This window comes from Thamnophis sirtalis, unplaced genomic scaffold, assembly GCF_051295495.1.
Source record: "Thamnophis sirtalis isolate CommonGarterSnake01/CBP01778 unplaced genomic scaffold, rThaSir2_p1.2 scaffold_10, whole genome shotgun sequence".
Classification (NCBI taxonomy): Eukaryota; Metazoa; Chordata; class Lepidosauria; order Squamata; family Natricidae; genus Thamnophis; species Thamnophis sirtalis.
The window spans coordinates 52,674,417-52,685,209 of record NW_028261390.1 but is presented as its reverse complement, the minus strand read 5'-3'; the positions used below and the strand labels follow the sequence as shown (position 1 = coordinate 52,685,209).

The window sequence follows — 10,793 nt, the reverse complement described above, 5'->3', positions numbered from 1 at the left end:
ATAGGGTCTTTTAAAAAGGAAATGAAAGGGATATTTCTAGGCAAAAGCAAATATGAAATAATTTTGATAATGTAACAATGCAAAGATGTTAATTGTCCTTCCCACTCAAAATTATTAGTATCTCATCCTGTTACACTGCATAAGTGGACAAAGAGAAACAAGAATAAAATCTGACTTCTGTTATAAGGAGAGCTTGTAGATTAATACCAATTAATTGATGGATTTATCTAATCACCTTATTAGTTAAGGTAATGCACCATTGGCATATGCAGCATACTAAATTTATGTCCAGGTGAAGACACATGTGATGATGTCATGCCTTAAACCTACTTTTATTTGCTTGCATTACATTTCACCCAGACTGTGAGTGATAGTATTTGCAGCATATCGTCATTCATTAAATGTCCTCCCCAGACACCTGTGCAATAAACATATTTACAGGAAACTTTATCCTTGAAGGCAGTAAGGCTTCTAGTTTTAGTAATGGCCAAGTGAAGCCTGCGGGGAGACCGAACAATAAATTTGATTAAGACATTTCCTCTTACTCAATTTTAAGTATTGTATGGGCTAGCAAAGATTTATTAAGTAGAAAATATGTTTATATTGGAGAAGGTACATAATAAAATGGGTTAGTGCTTTTGTTTTGTTTATGAGAAAGAGTATTTAATCTAAAAAACAGTTTATCTTAAGAAAATGATTTAATAAAAGGGTTAGAAGAGCCAAAAATGATCCAAAAAAGAAAGGAACAAATACCATATCATAACCAAACGCTAACTGAAAAAGTTAAGATGCTTCATTTTATTTATGGAAATGTATAGCCATTCACTGAACATGGGAGATTAGAGATAAGGAAATAGTTGTCATAAACAGAAAGATCCAGAGAGAGACTTTTTCAAGGCTGCTGAACAAAATGCCATCCTGAAGCAAGGCGTTGGTCATCTCCTTGATCTAATCTGTCACTGTTCCCAGAAAAATGAATCTATATCCACTTCATTGGAGTCCTCATGTCAGGAGGAGTTCAAGATAATATGGCAGGTCATTGGCCATTAACCCAATCACTACAACAGACTAGACTCTGTCCAAGAAGAATCATTATTTGGTGAATTTGTGTGACTTTATCAGCAAAGTGCCATTAAATAGTCATTGCATCTGGGAGAAGATATTTATGTTACTCTAAAAGATACATATGTTAAAATAGAATTGGTTGCTCTAAACTAGGCTCTAACAGGGTAGACAGATGACAATTCATTGACACAATAAGATTAGAGAAGTAATAATGCATCACCTCCCTTATACTACACTTGATCTTAGCCAAAAGGCCGAGAAGCGATCACCTCCCTTATTACAATGGTTCAAACTTTCAATCCAAACATCTTGTCAGGTATCAAGAATAATCTAAAAGAAGGTAATGGGGAGAGGCCACATAGAAACAATCATATCAAGGGCCCAAGTCTCCTTCTGTTGCCAATGGAATGCATGCAAGACTATTCAGAAAATCCAGAAGTGTCCAGAATCCATCTAGGTCAAAGTCACGTCATCATGGTGGCATCACATGACGTATCAGGACTTCCCCCCCTTGCTAAACTGGGTGTGGGCATGGCGAGCACTTAACGCATACGGCCTGTGGGCCAGGGGTTTGACAGCCCTGATCTAGGTGCATAAGATTTGGGTATGCGATCCTGACTGCATTATTTGCCCTATGAATGCTTTAGGGAGCAGGAAGTAAGCTGTTCAGAATAGAAACTAGTGGTAAACACAACAAAAGCCTAACATGCAGAGCATGGCACCCTATATGTGTTGGTCTGTGATTACTTGAATAAGCCCATGTAGACTACAAACATCAAAATAATAATAATAATAATAATAATAATAATAATAATAATAATCAGAAATAGAAATCCAATCATTGACAAGCACAGTCCGAGTATTCAGCACCGATATTTCAATGCAGTTTGGCATGGAAAAATGCACCACTGTATCCATAAAAAGAGGCAAAATCACTGCATGTGAGGGAATTGAAATGCCCAATGGCCAACTAATTAAATGCAACGAAAATGAAGCCTACAAATACTTAGGTATTCTGCAGTTGGATAACATCAAGCATGGAGAAGTAAAAACTATTGTCAGGCGAGAGTACACCAACAGAGTTAGGAAAATTTTGAAATCTAAATTGAATGGTGGAAATACAATCAAGGCCATAAATACCTGGGCAATACCAGTTATAAGATACACAGCTGGTATAGTTAACTGGACACAAGCTGGTTTGGACATTTTGGACCGAAAAACCAGGAAACTAATGACAATACACTACAGTTTACATCCACATGGTGATACTGATAGACTGTACCTGCCCCGAAAATCAGGTGGCAGAGGATTATTACAAGTGAAGCAAACAGTTGAAGAAGAAAAACATGCACTGGCTGATTATTTAAAAGAAAGTCAAGAACATCTATTAATCGAAGTAAAGAACAAAAATCTACTGAAGGCCCAACAGACGAAACAAGAATACAGAAAAGATGTGATAAAATCAAGAATGGAGAGTTGGCAGAACAAAGCACTGCATGGCCAATTTCTGAAAAAAAAAAAGATAAAGTGGACAGTAAACAAACTTGGTTATGGTTAACAACAGGTACATTAAAGAAAGAAACAGAGTCACTAATCCTGGCTGCGCAAGAACAAGCTATCCGCACAAATGCCATTAAGGCCAAAATTGAAAAATCCTCTGATGATGCCAAATGCAGACTTTGCAAAGAAGCTGATGAAACTGTTGATCACATACTCAGCTGCTGTAAAAAAATCACGCAGACTGATTATAAATTGTGGCACAATTCAGTAGCACAAATGATCCATTGGAATTTGTGCAAAAATTATAATATTAAAACAGCAACAAAGTGGTGGAAACATCAGCCTGAAAAAGTCACCGAAAATCAGATGGTCAAGATCTTGTGGGATTTTCATATACAAACGGACAAAATACTGGCGCATAATACACCAGACATCACACTGGTTGAGAAAAATAAGGTCACAATCGTAGACATCGCAATACCAGGTGATAGCAGGGTCGCCGAGAAGGAACATGAAAAAATTGCAAAATACCAGGACTTAAAAATTGAAATTCAACGACTATGGCACAAACCAGCAGTGGTAATTCCAGTGGTAATTGGCACACTGGGTGCTATTCCAAAAGCACTGGAATTACATTTAAAACAGTTAAAAATTGACAAAATCACCATCAGTCAAATGCAAAAAGCCGCACTGCTTGGATCTGCATGCATATTACAAAAATACGTTATGACGTCCTAGGCCCCTGGGTGGGGCCCGACTAGTAACCAATGCCAAATCTGGTGAAACAACTGGCCGCTGTGATACAATTGTATAATAATAATAATGCATAATAAAGTCAAGGAATTAACTTCAGCCAAATACACTCGACGAATTTGCAAAATATTAAAGTCCTAGTGTAGGGTCAGATTGATTAATTAGACTCTGACCTAGTTCCAGTATTCTCAACATATAGTTCCCTTCTCTTAATTGTCGCAGAGGCCCGTTCTCCCTTTGTTCCACCCTATGTTTTACCTGGATTGTTGGGCATTTGTCCGTAGAGCTTGGGGTTGGTTTAGGTTCAGGGTACTGTCCCCATTGAGAGATGAGATGCTGGTGGTGGGAGAGAGCTTGCTCCAACCCCTTGTCCATCATCTCCAGGAGCCCCATACTCCGGGCTCTGATCTTGTCCTGTTCTTTCGGATTCTCAACACCCCTGGAGCCTCTTTCAGGGTTAAAAGGAGTTAATTGGCCATTCTTACAATACTGGGAACTGCTGTTCAGAGTCTTATCACCCAGCAGGCCACTGGTAAATAACAACCAAAGCCACAGAAAACCCATACTTGACATTTAGAGGGGCCTACCCCGTTATAATTCCTTTAACTGACTTAATGGAATTTCCATGTCAGGAAGGGGGATGGAGTTAGGCATGATTTGGGAAAGGGCAATGTCAGTTTTGGGCGATCCACAAAACCAAATCTTATTTGCTAAATATAATGCCCACAGTCCCAAGACTCCTACTGTGCTACAGAGGACCCACTCCAAGGGTTCCTCAAACATAAGTGTCCCCAGAAGATTCATACTGTCCACTGCCATAGTCAATAAATTCTTTCGCAGCATCTGCCTCTCTGGGATGGGGGCGATGCCAGAAGAATAAATAGCTAATACAACAAATCACAACCAGGGTGACCAGACTCACTAAAGCCAGACCCACTGCACTTATGGCTATGTATGGTCGGACTTCCATTCCCTGAACTATATTTAGCTTACTCAAGACACTCTTCTCTTCTCATCCTAAAAGTTGTTTTTCTCATCCAAGTCTTCAGCCATACGTAGAGGGTCAGCTTCCGGAGTGACACAGTAAGGCCTCTTCTGCCCCAATTGTTGTCTGCTCATTGCCGGTAAGGCAGTTATAGGGGGTGCTTCTTCAAGCATACCACTAGAGTTCGGGCTTCACCCTGATCTGCCTCCCAATACTCATAAGCAGCTGGTTTAACTTGAGCCCAGTGAATCCAAGACTTGGATTCCAACATTCTTACTGCAAGTGGAGAACACATGACCACAGTATATGGGCCCTTCCACCTAGGTTTCAAATTCTCTCCTTTCCAGTGTTTTACCCATACTTTGTTCCCCACCTGAATATTATGACTAGAGGTGCTCAGGAATGGTGGACTGAGGTGCACACAGTATTGTTGGATTTCTTGTATTTGCTTCTTTAATTCTCCCACCATTTGGTTCACCCATGAGGCCCCTATTTGACCTAGCTCCCATATATGATTTTTCAAGTTAGTACTTATAACTGGGGTTTTTCCAAACATCATTTCAAAAGGAGATAACCTAATTTCCTTTCATGGAGTGCATCACACAGACCACTGTCAGTGGTAACGCATCCACCCATTTAAGGTGGTTTTCAAGACACACCTTTGTCATCTTTTCCTTCTGTTCTGTTCATTCTTTCTGATCTGCCTCCTGATTGAGGATGAAAGGAACAATGAAATCTCCAATGGGTCCCTAATTGCTAATGTCTGAGTTACTTGATGTACAAACTCAGGTCCATTATCTAATGATATAAATGAGGGAACTCCATATGGGGGTGCAATGTCCTTGAGTAGGATTCTAGTCACTTTGTGTGCCTGTTTGTCTTTAAAACATTCAGGCCACCCAGTATAATTGCACACTATGACTAGCATTGCCTTGTATAGCCCACACTTGGGCATGTCTGTGAAATCAATAACCAATGAATCCATAGGGTAATATCCCTTGGGCTGGCTTCCTGGCGAAAGAGTAGGCCCTTGTCTTGGATTAACTTGAGCACATGTGTTACATCTCTAAGAGCCGAGGTGGTGCAGTGGTTAGGGTGCAGTACTGCAGGCCACTTCAGCTGACTGTTATCTGCAGTTCAGCGGTTCAAATCTCACCAGCTCAAGGTTGACTCATCCTTCCATCCTTCCGAGGTGGGTGAAATGAGGACCCAGACTGTGGGGGCAATATGCTGACTCTGTAAACCGCTTAGAGAGGGCTGAAAGTCCTACGAAGCGGTATATAAGTCTAACTGCTATTGCTATTGCTAGTTACATGGGCACATAGTGAGTGAAGGTGATTGATGTAAGCAATGCACTGAAGTGCTTCTGCTAACGCACTCTTGCCCATATGTTTTGTTCAGTGAGAGTTTTACTACTGGCCAGGCTAAGTTGGCTGGTACAAAAATTCTTCTATCTGGGAGTACATACCATTCTCCACATTTATGTCCCTTCAAATCTACAATTGCCTGGAGTTCCTCTGCTTTAGAATATCTGGGGCTCAGTCCCCTTGACATTTCCAATGCTACATAAGCTGTTGTGTCAGGGAAACTCTGATGATCTTGGGTTGCTGACAACCTTGCTTCTCTGTCAGCTGCTCTATTCCCTCGGGCTATTTCATCCTGTCTCTTCTGGTGCCCTCTGCAATGCATGACTGCCACCTTCTTTGGCTTTTTCACAGCGGCTATGAGTCTCTCAATTAAAAGGGGATGTTTAATTTCTTTTCCTGCTGTGTTAAGAGTCCTCTTTATAAACTGCAGCATAGACATGTAATGTGAGGAATGCATATTTAGAATCAGTCCAAATATTTATACTTTCATTCTGTGCCCTTTTTAATGCCCGTATTAAAGCCCGCAATTCTGCTACTTGAGCACTAGTGCCCTTTGGAAGTGGACCACTTTCTATGACTCTGTCAATTGAGACTACTGCATAGCCTGCATAACATTCTCCTGTTGAGATGAAACTTGACCCATCAGTAAACCAATTATAGTCTGCTGTTTTCAGTGGTACATCAGGTCTGCATGAGAACTGGCTTTCTATCACTTGCATGCAATTGTGTTCAACTTCAAGACCTGGTACTGGCAAGAGAGTTACTGGATTTAGGGCATTTGTCTGTTTCAGTATCACTTGAGGATTTTGAGTGAGGAGAGCTTGATACTTATAAATCCTGGAGTTAATTATCCATAAATGTCCCTTTGTTTCTAATACTCCATGAATTGCATGGCAGTATATATAGTAGTTGGCTGTCCAAAAGTCAATTTATTAGCTTCCTCGATCAGAAGAGTGGTTGTGGCCAGGATTTTAAGGCAATGTGGCCACCCTTTTGTTACTCCATCAAGTTGTTTTGACAGATAAGATATGGGTTGTTGCCAACTTCCCTTTTCTTGAGTCAAGACTCTGAGTGCTGTATTACTCTTTGAGTTCACATGCAAATTGAAAGGCTTCTCAAGGTTAGGAAGTCCCATAACAGGAGCCTGAGACAATTTTAACTTTAAAGTCTCAAAAGCTTGCTTTTGTCACTGCTCCCAAACAAAGAGTTCTTTTTTATTCCCCTTTGTGGATTCATAGAGTGGTTTGGCTAGCAGGGCAAAATTCTGTATCCATATTCTACAATACCCTGCTGCACCCCAAAACCCTCGTAATTCTCTCTTATTAGTTGGTTCTGCAATCCAGCAGACAGCTTCCTTCCTCTCATGCCCTATCACTCTCTGTCCTTGACTTATAGTATAACCTAAGTGTTCTGACCCCCCTTGTTCCACACGAAAGCACACTCCAAGCCAGAGATAAATTACTGGAGGGAGCCTTATTACTAATGCCAAAGAAAGAAGTGTGCTCTGGCTTCAACAGGTTCACATGAAACACAGGAAAAATCTGCTTAAGATGCTTTGGTAACTCCAATCATACAGAAACAGGATTAATGATTTTCACAATAGGGAAAGGATCGACATACTTTGGTCCCAATTTTTTCAATTTTTGGGTGGTTTGCAGAGCAGAAACTTAGTGGACAAAAACATGCGATCCCCCACTTTGTACTCTTTTGGCTTCACCCTCTTTTTATCAGCATGTTTCTTGTGTGCCCAGTGAGCAGCCTCCAACGCCTTGCAGGGCATGGGCCAAAATTGACAAAATTGATCACTGCACTTGGAGGTAATTCAGGAATCAGTACAAAGTCCTGCCCAAACACAACTCTAAAAGGGGTCAAGCTGGTACTGCTGTGGACAGAGTTGTTGTATGCCACCTTAGCGTGTGGTAACAGTTCAGCCCAGTTATCTTGCTGATAGTTGATGAAACACCGGAGATACTGTTCCAAAACAGAATTAGTCCGTTCATAAGCACCATTAGTCTGTAGATGGCGGGCGGAGCTTAGTCCCTGGGCAGAGCCAATTAACTTCAGAAACTCCTTCCAAAAGAGGGAGGTGAATTGAATATCTGAAATTATGTGTTCAGGCGCTCCACCTTTGACTGCTGTTTATAATTTTATCAACACTTATTTCATCCTCTTGCAAATACCTGAGGCACTAACTACCTAAATTTTAAAGCATGTTTTCCCCTTTTCTTATATTTTATAACACTCTTTTTTAAATCGTACTTACTCTTTTTTATTTGCACCTCCTGGGGAAAAAGATTAGGGGTCATTTTTCTCAGGACCCACATCTCAAGCTTTCAGGATGAAATGCTGACAGTACTTTCCTTTTTTCATTATTATCATTATTTTTACCATCATGATTAATATTATGTTAAAATGTTCAGGACTTGAGTTTGCCATGAGTCTCAAATGTCAATGTTAGTAGAAAGGATGAAAAGGCAAATAAGATTTCTGAGAGAGAAGAACAAGATGGAAAGCCTTTCCCCACCTTCCCTCTATTATTTTCTGTGACTGATGGTTGGCCCAATGATATTATAAGTAAAACTTTATATGCAATGAAGGATCTGAATTATTCCAATCATGGAAAGTTATTCAATTCAGCATCATTAAGATCAATTCAATTAATGTTTGGTGGAAGAAATGAGTCAAGTGATGTATATTGTATAGCAGGGGTATCAAACTCATGGCGTCAAGTGACATATCATGACTTTTCCCTCTACGCTAAACTGGGCATGGGAGTGGCCAGCATGTGATGCAACTGGCCTATAGGCCACGAGTTTGACAGCCCCTTTCTATAGCATTGGAGCCATACAAGAAAAGGTGCAGATCACATTCACATATCAGATAGATGAGCTTCAAGCAACAGAGGGAATTTTTAAAAAAATGCCTTTTTAAGCAGGCAGGTTCATAACAGGAAAACTAGTCACCCAGATAATCAGGCTCTAAACCAGGAGTGTCCAATCTTGGCAACTTTAAGACCTGTGGACTTCAATCATGCTGACTGGGGAATTCTAGGAGTTGAAGTCCACAGGTCTTAATGTTGCCAAGGTTGGACACCCCTGCTCTAAACTATTCATCATCTCACAAACTAAGTGTTTACAGAATTACATTTTCTATACCTTAAGGAATTCAACAAAATGATCAAACTACATAAGTAGGTGAAAGCAAGAAAGCTGAGCATTCATTTTAGAATATTTATAAAAAGGGCCAATATAAAGCCACAAAATTTCAGTTCCTGATCAAGTGAAAAATACAGCCACAAATGGAATCATCTATAAGATAGCCTAACAAATATGAATAGTTGAGCAGGAGATCCTTGTCTCATCTTTTCATTATACATAGCTGTACATTTGAAATTCTGAGAGTTAATCCACACATCTTAAATTTGCCAATATTTTCTTAGACCTTACATAAGTCCCCAGTTAATTTTGTTTTCCAGAGTAAATTCACCTCTGTTAAGGTCACATAATGCTGCATAAGTTGTTTTGAAGTATTTGAGATATTCTCAGGAATGAAAATACATTATAAATATAAATATTTTAGTATTCAATTAATTTCTTGGGATTTTAAGAACACATTATCTTGTATAGCAGAAGTGGATAATTAGATTACATTTCTGTCCTGTGCACTTGTCTTACCCTCATAAATGTCAGCTATAGCTTCTCTGATATTCTATATACTCAAACCTCTACAGTTGGGATTAACTGGTCCCTTTTCAATTATAAACAGTAAACATCACTGAGACTACATATGCAACAAACCACATTATTTTTCATTGATACAATAATGCTTTCCAAAGAGAAGCTGTGGAAAAAATTATGTGGAATCATAAAAAGTTGATATATACCCTTGTTCTAACTATTGTTCATTAAAAAGTCTGCATGTTAACACTATAATGTTTAGGCATTCAGATTTTATTTATTTATTTATGAGTTTTATAAGGCTACCCAATAGTTTAACTATTGCTTTATTATTGGAACATAGCATTCCTCTGTCCCATTTCTACCTCCTTGCAATTACTGTTAATCTTTACACTAAATTATCTGGCCAGTAATCTATAGGTTTAAGGGTCAGTGATAGTAGAACTTGTTTACTGTGAAAGTTGGAGTGTGGTTATTTAAGATAGTGGTTTACATGAAACTTTAGAACAAAAAATGCATATTTCTGAAGAGTTTTCTGTTGCATGAAAAAACAGAGACATCACAAAAGTGATTTAAAAAAGGGATCTCAATAGCAGCAACTGAGTGAGGTGTCCTTTTCTTGATATGAAAAAGAAAGATGAGGATTGCTATTTGAATCCCATGCACACTTCTAAAAGTAAATGCTATTGAGATTGATAGTTTTAACTACTTGCAATGCCAGCACAGCTGTGAGCTTCAGCATGGCAAATTGGTTTGGCAGAATAAGGGCTGCCTTCATCTGCTTTTCTCAAGTTTCTACTGCTATGTAGTCTTACTACAATGCCAGAATGAGTATTTTTCTGTCTCATGCTGAAGGACTGCAAAGGGTATTCCAAGGACATTCTAGCATCCAGTTAGGCACAAGGCTCTTTTTTAATATTGATTGGACCTTGGAGTACCCCTGGAATTTAAATTGATGAAAGACAAAGATGAGAATGCCATGCTAGCCATTTAGAACCTATGGCAAGGATGTCAAACTCAATTTCATTGAAGGATGCATCAGGGCTGTGGTTGACCTCAAGGATCGGGTGCATGTGGCCGACTGGGTGGGTGTGGCCAACTGGTTGGGTTCTTCTCATTGGGTAGACTGGGCCGAAGCCATACTGGTCCAATGTTTCCTCTTCACAATGGGTAGACCAGGCTGAAGCGATGGAGGTAGACTGGACTGAAGCCACACTGGCCAGATGTTTCCTCTTTGCATTGGTTAGACAGGGCTGAAGTTGTTGCAGAAAATGACAGGCTTTAGACTTCTCAGGATACAGGAAAAGTTTATTTAGCAGCCAGGTTCAGAAAGCTAGCCCATGGCTAGCATTGCAAGTTCTGAACAATCTTCATTAACGAACCACGCGTTCTTATACATTCTCAAAGGCAGCGTAACACAGAAACACTTAACTCATTTCTTAGTGG

General features: G+C 39.7%; 1 pseudogene; it reads right to left on the bottom strand.

The window, feature by feature from the left end:
• Positions 1 to 1,175: 1,175 nt before the first annotated feature.
• LOC148043889 (U2 spliceosomal RNA) lies at positions 1,176 to 1,331 on the bottom strand (annotated as a pseudogene).
• Positions 1,332 to 10,793: the final 9,462 nt, after the last annotated feature.